Here is a 20,410-nt window from a genome sequence, read left to right on the forward strand (position 1 = left end):
TGGTTCCGTGTCATCCTTGTGGGGCTACATGGCCACCAAGTTTCGTGCAGCCCGGTCTTTCCCTGTCCTGGGAATTATTGGCTCACAATTACTGGGGGGGGGGATCCTGAAGGAAAAAACCTTTTTATATATATATATATATATATATATATATATATATATATAATCACAGGAAGCAAGTGGAGAGAGAGATGGGGTGAAATTGGGATAGGACACAGGGCGGACTCGCTTTAGTCAGCTGTGCCACAGTGCCCCCCATAAATATACAATTCAACAATATCAAAATAACCTGTTTCTTAATTAAAAAAAATAAAAATAATAATTATTTAATTGATTTATGTCAAATATGTAACTGTATTCTGAATCACTTGAGGCTGGACATTTAGTGTTGAAAACACTGCACCCCAGGGCCACCATACGAACGGCACTTCTGCCATTGTCTGAGCGGCCCTCTGTAGGCGATTACCGACCAAGCGACCTTCTAGTTTCGGGTAGGAAACCCCCTTCAGAAATTGAAACGGAAAAGAGCTGCTATGCTATAGGAATTCAGAGATCTGTTTTCTAAAGACTGCTGATGGCGCATATTTAGTTTGTTTATTATTGCACTTCTCAACTGTAGGAAGACCCCGAGAGCAGATCTTGTTAAGGGTGCCTTCAATGCTACTCATACATTAATTTCAGCATACACCTGTCTACTTAGAGCTTGTTTTTGTATGTATGTGTGCCCATATTTTTAACATCTAAATATGCATGGCAGAAATCCGGCACCCTATGGATACCAGAGTTAGTAATAAATATCTGAATCACTTGAGGCTGGTCATCTAGTGTTCGACACACTGTAGCACTGATATGAAGAAAGAGCTTTTCCTTCCTCACTGTGGGTTCTAAATAAAAAGAGATAAATAATTGAAAAAGACATAAAGGACAAGTATTAATTTTAGGCTTGGACAATAGCATGTTAATCTTACCTTTGAATAGTGAGTTGTTAACCTTAGTTCTTTGGAGAGGTTGAATAGAGGTGTAGCAGGCTGTCAGCAGAATGGCCTCTCCCTCTCATCTGTGGGAGCAGGGCAGCTGCAGCTCTCAGCAACCCCTCCCTGTCCTCTCGCCTCAAAACAGCAGCACTCTCCTGGGAGCCCCAGCCAGAGGTGGAGAGCTGCACCTGCGTTGTGTTGAACCTGCGCGATTCAGCCCTGCACACGCCCGGACTCGAACCCGCGAACAGCAGCACCTCGGATCGGGAGGCGAGCGCGCTAACAATTGAGCCAATAGCCCAGGCTACTGGCTCGCATGCCAGCAGCACTCTTGAGGCGTCGAGGAGTGAGGTTTACCAACATTCCACAAGCACAGCTAAGCTAGCTGGCATCCGTTACACTCACCCCCCAAACCTCACTCCCGATCCTGGTCACGCCACCAATGTAACCTGCGTTGTGTTGATCAAGCGATTCAGCCGTGCACATGCCCGGACTCGAACCCGTGAACAGCAGCACCTCGGATCGGGAGGCGAGCGCGCTAACAATTGAGCCAATAGCCCAGGCCAACCAAACAGGGAAGTGAATCCCCTGATCTGTCTGCGGCTTGCTTGCCAGCCTTTCCCAATCACGGTACTTAGCAAAGGGGTCATTCCACGTCAGTTCAACCAGGGCCCACGCACTTAGGTCTCAAAAAATTCTGAAAAAATTACCAGGTGTACCTGTTACCCAGGAGACACGCTGTAAAATTACTCTTATGTAAGATCAATACTTTCCATGATACAGCCAGTTTTACAGGGGGAGGGGGTGTCGATTTTGTCCAGCCTCGTTTTTTTTGTCAAAGTTCCCAAGCCCACAGCGCAAGAACTAAACCATGTAGGAGGCTCAAATTTTGAATGGTGGTACATAAATAGGAATAGTATGTAGCAAAATTGTCACGTTTGGTCTGGATAATCCTGCATGGTCATAGCTGTCCCTCAAAGTTGATACAAGTTTTATTGGAGTTTTTGGCTGGGCTCTGTTTAAGCCTTCAGAAGACATATTTGTACTCAACATAGGCTCTTGATTTATTTTCCTTACTGAGATAAGTAGAAACACTCTCACAAAAAGCAATGAACAGAAAATAAATCCCTTCAGGGTCTGAACAGCAGACCTCACAAGTCTGAAAAATCATTTTGGTTATCATTTTCAGAGCACCCAAACACCTTGTGGGAATATACAAAGATTTTTTAAATATGTTTTTCCTTTTTCTCAATGATCCCTTCTTTTTGAAAACACCAATTTGACTTGTCTTATTCAAATCTTTCTTTTTTATTTTCCACCCTGAACATGGGCAAAATGCCCCATTGACATCAATATGTTTTATATAGTCATCACACTGCCACCTGTGGTTGTATAGAGTAACCTGTGGTAGATCAACTGCCAGTCTCAGGCTTTAAGCATACAAACTGGCTCTATTAAGACTACACAGCCTGTTCAACTGCTTCCTCTCCCAAAAACGGTTTCAAAATAAAAGTCCTCACTACAATATTTCACTGTTAAACAATTTAGCCCTTTAAACTACTGAACTTTTTAACTGTTCAGCCATTGTAACTGTTACTTTTCATCAACTATGACTCCTACCCACTGTAGCTAGTTAGCATGGTTAGCATGTTAGCATTGTTAATATTGCTAGCATTGTTAACATTTTTAACAAAACTGCTAAAAATGATTAGCTAAGTTACCTAAGTAACATGGTTAGCATAGTTAGCATGTTAGCATGCTAGTTAGCATAACTGTTAAAAATGATTAGCTAGGTTAGCTAAGTAACATGGGGGGTATTCCATCAACCTCGCTAATGAAGGCGGCGCTTAATAGAAATAGCCTGGCTTGAACTAGCGTAGACTTTCACTTGGGGCTGAAGCCGTTCCATTAACTCAAGTTAGCGGCAACTTTGCCTCGTTTATTCAAGCGAGGTTTAGTTCAGCTTCATCTCTGCTCGTGCACGAGGTAGAAAAGTAGACCAAAACAGTAGATTGACGAAAAGACAATATATGTCGTAAAATTAAGACAATACTAGATGATTTCTGTTCGATAGGCAAGCGCCATCTACAGGATTTTCATCGTCATCAAATTTAACATCGAGAGAAAAAAATTGATTGCCTACAGAAATTGGAGAATAATCAAAGCATACATTTAAAACAACAATGCTAATGGTTTGAAATCAATTGCGAGTTTGATTGGTTTTCACTCTTGAACACATAGACTATAGCCTACAGTCTATGCTTGAACAAAACGAGTGAATGAATAAATAGTATAAACTCAAAAACAACTTTGCCATATATTCAAAACTATCTATAGCCTACGTTCTTATATTAAAAGAGTTCACTCCAAATTATTGTCTAGGTGTAGGTGGTCATAAAATAAATTAGGATCAACACAATAGCCTATTGTCTCCCATAAGTCCCAAAGTGTTTGAAATAAAATTATCTGAAATGCAATGGCTTTCAATTCAATTTATGCCTAGTTTTTTATCTGTGTGGCACACAGTTGATTTGACATTCATGAACAATCGTCGACACATGAAGCAGTTTTAATTATTCGCTGCCTAGGCTACAGAATAATTATCCTTTGGCTTGCATCAGATATGTCACTGAACAGCCTACCAAATGTGCATGACCCTTTATCAGCAGTAGACATATGTCTTTCATCAAAGATTATAACTAAAATTGCCATCATCAAGGTGATAAACAATGTAGCCTTAATACTTGTATGGGAAGTTTAACCTGCGAACACGCAAGAATGTAATTCCTATCCTATACCGTCTCGCTGCTGCGTTACACCACCACGAGCGTAAGTGACACAGAGTAGCACGATTCCTAGAACCACACGCATGTGAAGTTAAAACATGTTTAATCGTATAATCTTCATACATTCTTTGGAGGTAGTAAATGTGTAAATCCATGCTTGGTGCACTGTCGGAAAAAAAAACATTTCTATAGGCCTACTTCTAGTTTTGAAGTTGTAGGCTACAGGTGACGAGAGCACAGGTTGACGGAACCATCTTTTTGGACTCGTTTTCCGACTGATTGTTTTTTTTTGCAACACAGCTTAATTTAGCTTGAAAGTTAACCTGCTACGGAGCAGGTTAGTTCTGTGGCATAAATTCCCATGGTTACCAAGCTGGGATTCACGTTAATCTCATTAATGGAACGGACTTCTCACTAAAATTAGCGAGACTTATCGAAATAAGCCAGGTTTGGCCTTTAGCGAGGTTGATGGAATACCCCCCAAGGTTAGCATAGTTAACATGTTAATATTGTTAGCATGCTAGTTAGCATAACTGCTAAAAATGATTAGCTAAGTTAGCTAAGTCACATGGTTAGCATAGTTAACAGCATTAGCATTATTAACATTTAAAAAAAACTGCTAGAAAACATCAGCTAAATTAACTAAGTTAAGTAACTTGGTTAGCATTATTATCTTTGTTAACATAGTTAGCATAACTGCTAGCAAACATTAGAGCCATTCCAACTGTTAGTTATTGTCAATTATCTACCTAAATAATTTAACCATTTAAACTATCCACCTATTTAACTGTTCAGTCATTCCAACTATATTAAACCTCATCTACCTAGCAACCAAATATAGTTTGTTTTTACTCTGTATGATATTTTACATCATATTTTTGCATTTTCATGCACTGTATTTCCTTCAGGGAATGCTTTTCTAGTTTATACTAAACTACCTTCTGAAAACGACTGTATACTGTCTACAATGCATTATATATTTTGTCCTGTTTATGCACCATCTACTTTGTATATCACATTGCACTTTTTCATATTTAAACATTAAAATAGAAAAAAACATGCAATACATTTTTTTCTCATCTTAACATAAGTAATCAACTGAGAAAGTTTCATGGTGATAGCTATAATTTAAAAATGTTACTCTATTCACGCTTTAATGATCTTATTATGCTAATTATGCAAATTGCCCAAGGTGCAACTTTTAGCAACCAAGTGGAAATCCATCCACTAGGCCTATAGATGACATTTCTGCAATAAATCTTTAAGGTACTCAACATTTCTGGGTTCACTATTGGGCCTATGGGAGATGCAACTACACTATAGGGCCTCATTTGCATATTTAAACATTAAAATAGAAAAAAACATGCAATGCATTTTTTCTCATCTTAACATAAGTAATCAACTGAGAAAGTTTCATGGTGATAGCAATAAAACTAGGGTACTCAACATATCTGGGTTCACTATTGGGCCTATGGGAGATGTAACTAGACTAAATAGGTTTTTCTGCTGTTGATTCGCTTACAGTCCTTGGTGGCCCTGTCAGTGCTTTGTAAAATGGTGCATTAAGACTACAAAAAGTCTCAAAAAGCATCTGAGCTAACATTCATTCCCAAACACCCACTAGGCTACTTCAATCCTCTATTTTTAAAGGTGTTTCAAGTAAGGAAGAGCATGGCTCAAAGTAGGGCTGAGAGGACGTAATTGACTATGTAAATTCGTCATAGTGAATAATTTGTGTCAACTCGCCGCAATATAGATTTATTAACGCACCCGTGATTTAAATACATTTAACGAAGGCCCTTTTGGACATGTCAGTTATTTGCACCACTGGTTAGATGTAAAACTGCATTTTGTTTTAGACTACTGGTATTTAATTTGTGCATTGACAATAAAGTTGAATATCATATGAAATAAAGATGACTAAAATCTTGCATAATGTAGAAGAAGAAACTAATCCATGGCATGACCTCTCTTCTTGATAGTGGTTGAAAAATGCATGGAACTGACAGGGATTGTTTTGTTTATTAATAAATAAATAAATAAAAATAAAACCTTATGCTGATACCTTTTGCTTTTCCCAAATACAATGTAGCCTACAGGTGTACATGACCTTTCATCAGTCCAGTTGCAATGGATGAACTGTGATGAACTGCCCTACTTGTGATTGTTTAGAGATTTTAAAGGTTTTATAACAATGCTACACATTTTTTGCTTGTGCTACAAATGTATCCACCTTTGCATCGCCAGTAGGCTACTTTCTGTGCGGCCCGCACACACACACACACACAGGCATGCCAAACAAGCATACACAAAAGTTTCAAGAGTGGGGGATGGAGTAGAAGATGGAGACAAATTGATGTGTGATTTATTTTCGCGGAATGGATGTACAGGACTGAGCGGCAGTCATATTTTGTACCGCTATGTAGTACATCTAGTTAACCTCATGTGAAGACTTGCATATGAAGAACATAATTCACATTCATATGAAATGTATTCTAGTTTTGGTCCCACTGACCTATAGTAGCACTGTATATTTTGCTCCTCCAACTAATATGTTCCATTGAAACAAATCGTGGTAAAATTACACATGAATGTCACAGTATGCATTTACATGTAGTATACATTATTTGATGTGTCATTTAACTGAAAAGTAAAATGCGATGTACAGTTCTACATGTTATGTTATTTTCTACATCTGAGAAACCTCAAATCTAAAATGTACATCTCCCGCATGTCTCTCTTATAATGCAATAATTCATTTGAATTATTTTATTTGCTCTGTCAATAAAGATGACTGATAAATAGAAGTTAGTAAAGCTCTACCATTCTCAAGTAATTTTAACATGCTCTTACCTTCTCTGGGGTTTGTAGTGCGGTTTCTGGTTTTGGGGAGCCCAATTTCCCGTAACATTTCTTGAAAGTCATAGTAAATCTGGGGCAAGCTCTCTTTCTGGCTTGTATGGTCCATGCTACGGTATGTTTGTTAACACTCTGCCTACTCACACTGACCAAATGTACTAGCCTGACAAGCCTGACCCAAATGTACAGCAACAGTTTGTAATCTTTGCAAGATAGGTGGCAACAGTGTGTGGACTGACAGCAACTTGGGATGTTTATATTCTGCCATGCAGGAGGACAATCACAGCACTTTCAACGGCCACTTTGTTGCCATCTGAATCTGAGAGTCTCTCTGATTGAAGCAATGGCTCCTGGGGAGAAAAAATAGATAAGCAGATAGTCTGATGATTATGGAGGCCGGCTTCCGCCATTATACTAATAAAAAATTCTGCTAAATTGCAACTATTCTTTTTTTTTTTTACTACAGTTGCATCTCTATTTCTCGGAATGCTGACTTTTCTCACAAATTGCGGCTATTTCTCGTAACTGGGCCTTTATTTCTAGTATTTTGATATTTTTAGTCCTGAGTGCTTTTCCAACCAACAAATAGATGAAACCACCTGTCTGCCCCCTGTACTGGCCCACACACTATAAAACTGATCTGAAAATAAACTCAGATCCAGAACTAGTAATTAAAAGCACAAGCTACTTTTATTAACAAGTTTAACAAACACAACTTTGCAAATAAAACAAACATTTAAAAATTATACAAGCTTTTATATATACACTTCAGAAATTACACCAGTTAAAATATACTTGAGGCTGGTATCAGGCCCGCTGCTGGCGATTTGGGTGCCCTTAGCAGAAAAAATAAGGGAACATTTCAATTACACATGGGGTGTGTTCGAAACGGGTAAAGTTGCTGCCTTTTAAGATATCTGACTGGGGAGCAAGGCAGCAAGTGCGGTTCGAAACCGAAAAAACAAATTCTGCTGCCTTTTAAGATTTCTTAGAATTCCCAAATAACGGTCATTTTTGAAGGCAGCATCGATGCACACTTCATGCTGCCTCCTACCAATAATCCCTTGCGGCAACATCTGAAACAGCTGTGAAAGGTAAACAAACATGGCGGATGACATCGGTAATGGCTGCTGAATCTGTTTAAAATGTCATTTGTGTGATCTTATTTTGCTTAGATTTGCAGATTACAGATTAGAAATAAACTATTTACTATCTGATTATGCCATTGTTGTAACCATTAATAGCGTCTGGTCTGATATATCTGCCGGCCGTAAAACTAATTTATACCGTTAGCCTGCTACCTTACGTAAGCTAATTAGTTTAACGTCAGGCCTTTGCTAACGTCATACCGTAGTGTTAACCAAAGATTCTAGAGTGCTACGCTCATTTTTAAAAGATGCATTTAATCCAAAGTCATGTCTAGTGAGACAGCTCTCTATGTAGGGAGGGAGGCAGTAGGCAGCTGTCTCCCATTTGGAACACACCCATGGTGTGCAGTCCAAGGTCATTGTGCTTAATGGTAAGTTCTTAGTCTCTCAGAACAGTAATCAGCATGTTTGACTACTTGAAAATGTATGTGTAAAGTATTGAGGACTGTTGGCTGGTGTGGATTGGTGCTGCCAGAATGATGTGTCGATTAAAACACGGGAATCCAGTTTTCCAGTCAACTCTTATTTTATTTTCCAGCTTTGGTTTTCTTTGAGTGTTATTGCTGGTGTCTACAAGCAAACAACCAACAAGGCAATCTCAGTATCATAACTTCAAATCATAAAGGAAATGCATTAATATGCAAATAGCAATGACTAAACACAGAAATAATTAAGCAAAGTGAATACCACATTACATAAACTAAATGAATCCTCATTGCTCCTATGAGCTTGAATGTGCCTGCAAAAAGACAATGCCAAGAGCATATGCCATGCACACTAAAGCTCTAAAAAGTACACAAAATAACATTCAAAGGAACTTGATATACTTAACAAATACTACTTCTATGCTGATGATACACAGCTGTATCTGCCCATTAGTTCCTCTGATCCTAGTATGCTGAATTCCTTAAATGAATGTCTTTGTGACATAAAAAACTGGATGTCAAACAATTTCCTCCAGTTGAATTCTGACAAAACAGAAGTCCTCATCATTGGATCCCAGCACATAGTGAAACAAATGATACCATCCTTAGGTCCCGTTCAATTTTTAGACTGTGTAAAACCTGTTGCAAAGAATCTTGGTGTCTGGTTTGACAGTAATTTAAGCTTTGAACGTCACATCACAAAGCTCATACAGTCTTGTTTCTATCACCTCAGAAATATTTCCAAGATTAGGTTCCATCTTAACTTTTAAAGACACTGAGACCATTATACATGCATTTATTTCTTCACGCCTGGATTACAGCAATAGTCTTTTTTCTTGTCTGAACCAAAAATCTATAAAGAGACTTCAAACTGTTCAGAATTCAGCTGCCCGGCTTCTTCAAGACAAAGTACTGTAATCACATTACTCCTGTTTTAGCCTCACTGCACTGACTCCCAGTAAGCTTTAGAATTGATTTTAAGATTCTTCTGATTACTTTTAAAGCTCTACATGGCCTGTCTCCCAACTACATATCTGATTTCCTAGTACATTATACACCTGTGCGTACTTTAAGATCATCTGGTAGTGGTTTCCTAACTATTCCTAAGGTCAATCTCAAAACTAAAGGGGAGAGAGCATTTAGTGTCAGGGCACCTAGGCTCTGGAATGACCTGTCTGATGAAATCAGGTCAGCCAAGTCAGTATGCTCTTTTAAATCCCTCCTTAAAACTCATCTTTACAAGCAAGCCTTCCTTAGTTTTGTTTAAGTAATATACTTCATTTTGTGTTAAGTTTATTAAGTTTTATTTCAGTGAGTTTTATTTCAGTAAGTTTTATTTCAGTGTAAGTTTATTTTCCTTTTTCAAATTTATGTTAAGTTCTAATTGAATTAGTATATATTATTTGATTGTTATATTATTATGTCTTATTTGCATTTTCATTTATGTTGATATTGTACAGCACTTTGTAACTTTGTTTTGAAAAGTGCTATATAAATAAAGATTATTATTATTATTATTATTATTATTATTATTACTACATTTAACTAACAAATAAAGGGAAATATAAACTTACAAATTCACAAATGCAACAATCCACTCGAGCTGGATGAGGATACAGCCACTGCAAACTGTGAGCCATCTACCACCGTATAGGCTACTGAGAGAAACACTGGAGTCTCAGGTTAATTACCTAATTTAGTGCAGGTGGAATGCAAGGGGGCATGTCTCAATTTGGCAGGGGGAAAGTACTGGAATTTCTAACAGCCACCCCAAATATGATTACATATTTGTCCAAAGAAATTCTAGTCATACAGTTTGGTCATTGGGGAAAGCAGGAAGAACTACCAGACGGCTGACAGGACGGATGAAATGTTTCCCATTGATAGCTATCTCAACCACTCTGACCCTGCCATCGGAACTCAACAGGATCTTGGTGACTGTTCCAATGGGCCAAGAGCCGCAAGGAAGCTGAGGGTCAATCACCATGACGACGGCAGCAGGGGGGATTGAAGAACTGTCTTCTCTCAACTTCTGACGGCTCTGAAGGCTTGGCAGGTAGTCTTTAATAAAGCTGGTCCAGAACTGGTCAGCGAGGATTTGACTGTCTCTTGAGGAAGCGACGCGTCTCGCCGCCCCATCAGGAGAATGTTTGGTGTTATGGGGTCCACATCAGAGATATTGGATGACACATAGCCAAGAGGTTTAGAATTCAGCATCTCTTCAACTTCTATGAGCACCGTGTGTAGCACCTCCTCTGTCATGACTTGAGTCCCCAAGGTGACACGTAAGGCAGATTTGACAGACCTCACCTGGCGTTCCCAAGTCCCACCAAAGTGAGGAGAATATGGTGGATTGAAAGAGAATTTGATTTGCTGCGACGCAAGCTTTTCTTGAAGTGCAGGACTAAGCTGAGAAAAGGCTTCTCTAAGCTCCCTTTCACCCCCTCGGAAATTCGTACCCAGTTCACAGATGAGCTCATAAGGACGACCTCTACGGGCTACGAACCGCCGAAGGGCTAAGAAGAAGCGGTCAGTGTCAATACCCGAAAGATCAAGATGGACACATCGGGTGGTCTGGCACTTAAAGAGGATCCCCCATCTCTTCTCATGTCTCCTACCAACTTTGATGGTGAAGGGACCAAAACAGTCCATGCCGGTTGACCAGAAAGGTGGCTTATGGAGTCGGAGTCTTGAGGCGGGTAAATCAGCCATTCTAGGGACTGAGGGAGAGCCCTTCCACTTGCGGCAGTCTACACACATCTTCTGGACCTTCTTGACTGCCTGCCGCCTACGTAAGATCCAGTACTTCCGCCGGAGTTGGGCGAACACTCTTTGTGGACCAGGGTGACACAGGGCTGAATCCATATCAGTGATGAGGAGGTTGGTGATATGATTCTTAGGATCAAGGACAATGGGATAGATAACATCTGGCTCGAGGTCTTGGCTATGACTGAGTCGGCCACCAACTCTGAGGAGTCCTGTAACTGGGTCAAATTCAGGCGTCAGCTCAGCCAGTCGACTTTGAGGGTAAACTTCTTGGCCACTCTCAAGGAGCTTATACTCGTCAGGGAAGTCCTCCCTCTGGGCTTGGCGAAGCAAATGCATCTCAGCTTGGACTCGACATAGCTTGGCATCTACCTCTGAGGTCCAAAGGCAGCTTACCAGCAGTGGCATCAAGCAGTTCTGACCAGGTGTTGAACTGGGAGTAGTCAGACTTGGAAGGACTGTCAGGAACTTGAACTGTGTCCGCAGAATAGAGATTTCCTTAATTCTAACATATCTTTATTAGACAACGGCGAGTCGAGGCCACTGTGATGCTGGTAAGTACAAGAAAGATGGGCCTGAAAACCAACGGCTGGTGCTGGTGAGCTCTGTCAATTTCTTGCCCCTTGTAATATCATCCGCTGAGTTATTAGCGGTATCCACGTACCTCCACTGCTCAGGCTGTGTGTGCTTGAGAATTTCTGTGATGCGGTTAGCCACAAAGACCTTATATCTGCAGGTGTCTGAGCGAATCCAGGTCAAGACTGTTGTAGAATCAGACCAAAGAATCACCTCTTGGATCGGCAGGGTGAATTCTCTCTGCAGGAGGTGGGCCAATTGAGAGCCGGTCAAAGCAGCACACAGTTCAAGACGTGGGATGGAGATGATCTTCTTAGGGGCTACTCTAGAGCAAGCTATGACGAAGGAAACAGACACATTGCCATGACTGTCTGTGAGTCTAAGGTATGCAACTGATCCGTATGCCTGTTCAGAGGCATCACAGAATATATGAAGCTCACAAATGCCTGGCACCTGAGTCTTTGCTGACCCGTACCACCGGGGGACTTGGATCTGCACAATTTTTGGTAACTCATTCTCCCATGCCGTCCATGCCACTCTGATGCCCTCTGGGATATCTGGATCATCCCATCCCCTGGTTGGCTTCATCGACAACTGTTGGAGCAGGATTTTAGCACGGGTGGTGAATGGGATAATGAATCCAAGAGGGTCATACTGATGGGCGAGTATCCGGTATAGGACCCGCATGGTGAGAACACTGTACTCCACTGGACGATGCTTAAAGCTCAAAGTGTCCTGCACACAATGCCAGGTAAGTCCAAGAGTGCCCTCACATGGATCAGAGCAGTCATGACTCAGAGTGGGCAGAACGGGCTTCTGGTGGTAAATCATCAATGACAGAGACATGGTTACTGGCCCATTGACGGACCTCGAAGCCGCCTTTAATCAAGGAGGAACGCAGTTTGGTGACCATTGCTCTGGCTTCAGGAATGGAAGGTAAACATTGCAAACATTATTGTCCACATAAAAGGCACCAAGAACAGAAGACTGGACATCACGGTACTCAGGAGAAAGACTCTGGGCATGCCTCTGAAGAGCATATATGGCACAACAATGACTGCACGTAGTGCCAAAGGGTAGAACTTGCCATTCGTATACTGCAGGTGGAACATCTCTTCATATTTCACCACAGAAATCGTAACAGGGGCCGATCAGTGGGTAACAAATGGACTTGATGGAACATTCCCTTTATGTCCCCACTGATGACAACCTGATGCTCTCTGAATCGGATGAGAACACCCAGCAAAGAAGGGCCTAAAGTTGGACCAGGCAACAGGTAAGCATTTAGGTTGACCCTGATACTGGTAAGAACAATTAAACACTAGGCGGTGTTTGCCATTATGCTCCACCAAATGGTGCGGTAGATACCAGGACTCACTACTTCTGTCAACTTCTTTCGGGTCCAGCTTCTTGATGTAACCAGCTTCAGTGAGTTTCTGGATTTCTTGCTCATAGATAGCTGCGCGCTCTGGATTCTTAGACAAATGTCGCTCAATACGACGCAGGGCAAGCATTACTGCATCCTGCATGGGCATGCAGCAGGGGGGTGTTCTTGGCTCTAAGTAAGGGAGTGGCATATCTTTGGATACCATTAATGTCCTGACGCTTGGTGTGTTGCTCTAAACATTCAAGGGCTTGATGATCCTGCTTAGACCGCATTGCAACCTTTGGACTCTGTGAATAGGGGAATATGTCAACCTGCCACAGTCGCTCCACATCCCTCTGTAACTGGTCTGGGGCTGCGGAGGCTAGGAAGAGACACTGAGTGTCAGAACAGGTTTCCTGCACTAAAGAGGTTGGGCCATGCAACGTCCATCCCAGGCGAGTGTGCAGAGCAGCTGGGCTTCCAGTGGGTCCAAATCTCACTCGTTCTGTAGAGCTCAAGAGATGAGGATGATCTGCACCCACCAGGAGCATCGGTCAGATCTTGTGAAACCCCTGGAGCGGAAGATCTCGGAGGTGTTAGTAACGTCTTTGGAGTGTGTCAACAGGGTAGGTTTGTTCAGGTAGATCTAATTGTTTAGCAGTAAAGGCACCTTTGATCTGATATTTCTTCTGCTACTGGGAAGCCGGAGCAATTGAAAAGGAAACTGTGGCACCCTCAATCCTCTCTGTGCCTTGTCAGATAGTACGCAGGACTAATGAGTCGGCCGCCCCGTTAAGGCCTAGACTCTCTGCAGCAGAAGGCAGAAGCATAGTTCTCTCTGAACCGTCGTCCAGGAAAGCATAGGTCTCTAAAGACCTCCCATTGTGACTCAGGATGACTTTCACCACTTTCAAAAGAACGGGAATTAAAGCCACTGGGCCTACTCAGATAGAAGATCCCGAGTCACGTTTGCGGGTATTCACCTCATGTAGAACTCCTAGGTGACGATCCTTGCAGTGAGGGCAGCCTCTCTTTAGGTCACATTTAAATGAATGGTGGGTCCGCCCACATCTCCAGCAGCGGTTATTGTCCAAAATCCACTTTCTCTTGTTCTCCACATCAAACCGCTGGAAATCGGAGCACTGACTTAGGTGATGATCTCGGCTATTGCAGAAGGCACATGATGATCCAGATTCATTGGAGGATTTCACCCCTGAGTAAGTGTTCTTATTCTGGGTTCTAATTCTAGCACCCTCCTCCTGACTTACACCCTGAAGGAATGTGGTGGTGGGGAATGCTGGCTTTGCAAATCTCACATTTCTAGGTTGTGACTTTGCTGCACCCTTAGGTTCACTCACTTGAACTGCTAAATTTTGGCATTCTGCTTCTTCCTCCAACCAGTTTGAAAAATCTATTAGATTATAAGGAACGTCTGGTCCTACAGTTCTAGCATGTCTAGCAAAGCTGGTAACATGCTCAGCTGGGAGTTTACTGAGTAACTGATGGACATGAGATGCACAGGCCAGCTCTGTTGCACCCTCATCACGGCCCCATGACTGAAGCATGCCGACCAAAGTTCTGATACGGACAGCAAGCTGGCTAAACCCAAGAGAATCTCCAGGACGAATACTTGGAAGGCAATTTCTGGAAGGAATGGAAGCAATTTCTCGTAACACCAGATGTTGAGGTTGCCCGTACTTCCTCTGAAGGGCTTTCAGAGCAGTGGTGTAAGGTTGAGGATGATGAGCATAGGCCAGGGCCAGATGGCGAGCTGCATCCAGTCTTAAATGGTCAAGCAGAATGTGATATTTGTATTGCTCAGTTTCCTAAGGAGGTATTAAGTTTCCTAGAGCCATATTCAGCATAGCGAATTCCTGAGGGTCATCTCTTTCAAAGAATGGGAACGAGGGCCTTTCAACGCATGCGGACCTCGAGAACTGGGTAAGTGGGTATGTTACGCTGGGCAAAGACACAGGTATCTGGGGGTCAGCAGCTTCGTATGGTCTACTGGGAGGATACATATGATTGGCATACACCTGCTGAGACTGAGACACTGAGGCTGTGGGAATTAAGTCAGCAGCAGGAGGACAATGAAAATGTCTATACTGGCTGGAGGTATGCTCTACCATGGGTCTACCAGGGTCATATGTTGCTGAAGCTTGATGCAAAGAGGGTGAACTAATTGCAGATATGCATGCAGGATCACTAGAGGGGGCTACGGCTCTAATCTGTGCTGGGAAAGAATGTCTAGAAGGGGCTCGAGGATGTTGTGGTGCAGCAGCCATTGGAGCAACATACTCTGGATAGACAGGTGGGCCATACGGTAGATTTGAAACAGGATAAGGCATGTAAGGAGTCCTCAAAAATCCACCACTTGGGAAAAAGGTTGGATAAGTTTGAGGTGGCATCTATGGAGGACATGGAGGGCACGGGAGAAAGAAAGCATTTCCTGGCATCTGATTATACTGAAGAAGGCCTTCACGCCTCTCTAATCGCTGGTCAGTGGTATAGAAATCTGGATTTACTAAATGATCATTGATAACTCGGGGGGTTGGGGGTACGCCCTTGTGGCTGATTCTGATACTCAGGAATTAAATTAACATTAAAGGGGACCTGTGCGTTAAAGTTCTCTATGATGGGCTGGAGGTACAGCATATGGATGGACATCAGGGCCTAACTCTGGTGGTTCCCTACCTGCCCGTGGAGAGGGAGTGGGAAGCATGGCCGGAGGCGGAGGTGGAAGAGTACTTTGTCTACTAATCATTGGTGGTATAGGATAAGGCAGATTTCCTGATGTTGTCACAGACATTCGCCAAGCTCCTGAACAAGTGAAGTTCTGCAGTCCGCTGGTTGATTCCTCTCTCCAGCGACTGGGGAGCTTTCTTCTGGGCTGGTTACGAAGGAGGAAGTTCTGCTTCTCGGTTGCATATCCCTCATCATTTGACTCAAGTCCATCAGCATGCCTTTCATCTGCATTACCTCTTCAGACAGAGACTTCACATCCATGTCTCCCTGTGGCGCTTTTGCTCCTCCTGCTGATTGCCCTCGGACATGAGTGGCAGTGGTGTGTGAAGGGGACATCACATAATCCCTTTGCCATACAGGAGGTCGCACAGTTCTAGCATATCTCTTCAGCCTTCCAGGGTTATCTTCAGTCGTCATTCCAGCAGCCTCTCCGGCGAGCAAAGGACCATGTAAAGTATTGAGGAGTATTGGCTGGTGTGGATTGGTGCTGCCAGAATGATGCCAGATGTCGATTAAAACACGGGAATCGAGTTTTCCAGTTAACTCTTATTACAGTGCATGAAAATGCACTGTTCTGTTATCCGAAGTCTTCTTCTTCTTCTTCTTCTTCTTCTTTTTCTTCTTCCCACCAAATTTCTGCGTCTAATTCAGCTTCAACCGTTTAACGTAGAAACTTCGTTCAAACTTTGTAACGTAGGTCTTGAAAAGGAGACTTGAGGAATGTATTTTTCACTTTTGTAAACTTGATACTTTTTGAGATATTAATAAAAAACAAGCTTATTTTTCCCCATAGACTTTGGGGACTATGACATCATAATGGGCTAATTAACTTGATTTGCACCTGTATCAACTTCCAGCTGCTCAACTAGGTCCCATCAGAGCGGTAGAAAAACAGAGTGGCGACACTCCCATAGACTTCCATAGGAAACAATGGCGGCGCTTTTTCCCGGCTACTTCTACGTTATGCTGAGCTCAAAAGTTCCTAACTTTGACATTCACGGCTTTAGCCCTATTCACTTCCATTGCTTTCTGCCTGATATTGTCAGTGGTAAGTAGACGAAGGTACGACGTTTTTTTAATTGGCATATGCATTTCCTATACCAACTGCACTAGTAGATACTGGTTTTGTTCTTTAAGGTTTATGTGCTACTTGTTTAACTGATATTTATAGCTTAAATGTGGACCGAAATTTCAAAGCTAAAAGTTAGCCTGCAAACCTTGATGTGGAGAGAGGCTAACTTAAAGATAATGTTCCTATGTTAATAATGAATTTCAGACAAAACACATTTGGTTAGCCTATTGTAGTAGGGCAACTTTATATGATAGGTTGGTTGTCAACAGATTTTTATAATGCTAGAACTATATATTTCAAACTTGATTGCGTTAGCTTACGTTAGCTAGTCAGCTCATTCACATACATAGCGTTAACGATATGCTATGAGGGGGAACACAAACTTTATCTTGATAAAATACATTTCATTCAGCATGGTAACTCATGGTATTCAGATGTGCTGATTATCAATGGGTTTGTGATTAACGCTTTTCAGGTGAAAAAAAAGGCGCAAATGAATGTGATTATTGTCTTTAAACCTGATATAGATTAGCTTGCTAGATGGCGAGTTTTATGGCGTTATGAACTGAACCGTGGGCTGAACATGACATGAAGTAGGCTAGTGTCCACGACTCGTGAACGAGGGGATTTCAGTTATGAATTTCAGGGGAAGCCGTAGGAGCAAAACCTACACTATTATAAGTTATTGTTGTTGTTACTGGTGCGTGTCTCTTCCCTTGCCATCCCAGTCCTGTGCCACTATCACTGTAACAAACGGGACAGTGCAGTGGCACAAGCGGTAGGCGAGTGTGGCACGAGCGTGGACAGTGGCGTCTGTATAGTCTTTATAGTAGCCTACAGTAGGAGTTTTTGCTCCAACTGATAATCGATTTCAGGTTTCAGTTCATTTAGTTGTCAGTAATTTTACATTTCGTGTTGGTGTTCTTGGTGTAATAATTTTGATTGCTTTGTCTGCCAAGTAATTTGTCAAATATAGCAAAGTTTGCATGGAAGAGACTGACGTGACAAGAGAGCATTGCCTTTCATTAGGTCAGTGATCTTTGTAAGTAGGACAAATATCTTTTTTTTGGATAACTGGAAAGTGTAGTCAGGTTAATAGGGCATAGATCACTCTGAAAGTAATCCCCAACAAAATTATTATTCATGTTGTTATTGTTATAGTTTTTGTGTGGACTTGTGGCACCCCCAGCCTTGCAAATGGTTGGCTGTGTATGGGTAGCCTATGTAAAACTCTTGCTGGCCTCTTGCTGGAGATTGCCTCTTGCTTAGGTTTCTGCTACTTAATTAATGTGTTGTCCCAGGTATACACTGAGTGTTACCTGCTCTGTTCTCTCCCTCCATTCTCCACTGTGCCTGTTCTGCTTATCCAGGACCAAGGATGTAGAGGACAAGAAGGGTGTGCTATATATGACTGGAATGGACAGATAAGATCATTTTTTTTATGTTTGAGGTCCACACAATGGGGCCCTTACACAAAGGGAGTTGTGTTGATCCAGCATCTTCCACACCTCCCATAACACTCCTGACTCCAGCCAAATGTATTGCATCCTCCTTACCAGATAGATAGATAGATACTTTATTGATCCCCAAGGGGAAATTCAAGAATGTCACCATGTCCCTCTTATAGGTGTACAGAGTATATGGAGAGCTGTCCATCCCTTCATAGTGTCTTTTGTGTAGTTCACACACAATTGTTGTTCAAACTTTGGAAACTGAAATCTTTTTATTTTTTGGAAACCTAAATGAGTGCCAGATCACCTTTTTATGTTGCAGTGTCACCATACCTTTCTCCCAGTCTTTTTTGCATTTGTTCCTGTTCTTGTTTTAAACACACATTGAAAACTTAATAAAAATTCTATTGAAAACCTAACATGTGTCAGTCATCCTTTTCATGCTGTAGTCTCACCAGCCGGCTAAAATATAACTTATAAGTATTTTATTGAAACAGTTGATTGCTTATTGAGTTACAAGTGTGTTATTGAAACAGTGGGTGTCTTGTCGTATTGGTCAAACTTTCACATTTAAGTTTTTATTGATTCTTATTTAGCCTATGTGTTTTTGACATGGTTATGGCTAGTCTTAAAATGTTACCACCAAGGCTTTGTGGTGGCCACCTTTGATTTAATGCATTGATCAAACGCTTAAAATTTAAGCTGTTAGGCTACTGAATGCTATTTATAATATATTTGATAGACGTTTATTGCTAGTCTGGTAGATTGGGGGGGCACCTTCATCTTCATCTCACCAAACGAACTGAAAAGGAGACTGGATCTAATGTCCACACACAAAAAGGATACAAAATGCATAGCCTACGTTTTGACAATGTAAGTAAAGTAGCGTGATACAGGCAAATGTAGGAATCCATTAACAGCATATGTCCAGCAAGGAAACAAACGTTCAATGTTAGAACTACCACAGAACATATTTTAGATCGATGTTGCAGACCAATTACACTCGCAATATGTAATTGACACTACAATGTAAGCATACTAACGTAATAACACTCGTTTTTGTTTTGTTGTAATGTTTCCCGTTCAATAACGCACTTGCTGCTGTCTATCCCATTGAAATAACACTACACGCGAAGAGCTGTTTGGAACTGTTGAAGCGTACGTGAACCACGTGACCGCATGGCGGCGACTTCAAAGAGTGTCGCAACTCTCTTTTTCTATGGCTCTGGGTCCCATCAAAAAGCTAGTTAAACTGATTGCACCTGTTTCAACTGCTTTCTGCTCAATTAGGCCAACTCTCTCTGTGTATCTCCATTCTACAAGGATATAAGGCACATTCCATCCAACTTTCTATCCATTCATCCTCTTCAAACCATTTAGGCCTACTCATCTACCCATTAAACTATCCCATCAACATTCATTAAACAATCTGCCTATCAACATCCATTACACTATCTACATTCAACTTTTAAACTATATACTCTGTCTCAGGCTTTAAGCATACAATCTGGCTCTCTTAAGACTACTATTTCCTCTGCCCACAACTGTTTCAAAATAAATGTCCTCACTACAATAATTCACTATTAAATAATTTAACTACTTAAACTACTCAACTATTGAACTTTTCAGCAATTTCAACTGTCAGTTGTTATCAACTATGACTCCTGCCAACTGTTTCCAAATAAAAGTTTGTTTGGCATTTTATGTTAATATACAGTATGTTTATATTTTCATGCACTGGTAATTTCCTCGAAATTACATTTTCTAGTTTTATTTTCCATCACATAGGGCCCCATAAGTAACTAAAGATCAGGATTCACAAGAGGGACCCCTGGAATCTGTTTAGAACAATGGGCCAAAATCAGACCTGATACTGCGAACAATACGTTTTGTCATACAGGAAATGTCTTGAAGCTGTCTTTACAAACAAAGGCTTTTCCACAAAGTATTGAAGAAATTTCAGTAGGCACGTTCAATACTTTTTTCCTGTGTCATTCCACTTTAATACACAAAACTCTTATGTTTGGATTTTTTATATGTGTGTTAATATAATGTGTGGTGAACATTTCGAATAGACTCACTGGAAGTTTAGGCTAATTACTGAAAAAAAAAAAGCGTTCAATACTTATTTCCACCATAGGCTATATTTTTTTTACCTGAATATTTTAACTTCCAAATTAAATGTCAAAATGAATGTCAGACGAAATTTAAAGTCTGACTGGATTTTGTATACAAAACATAG

This window comes from Alosa alosa, chromosome 6 (genome assembly GCF_017589495.1).
Source record: "Alosa alosa isolate M-15738 ecotype Scorff River chromosome 6, AALO_Geno_1.1, whole genome shotgun sequence".
In the NCBI taxonomy this organism is placed as follows: domain Eukaryota; kingdom Metazoa; phylum Chordata; class Actinopteri; order Clupeiformes; family Clupeidae; genus Alosa; species Alosa alosa.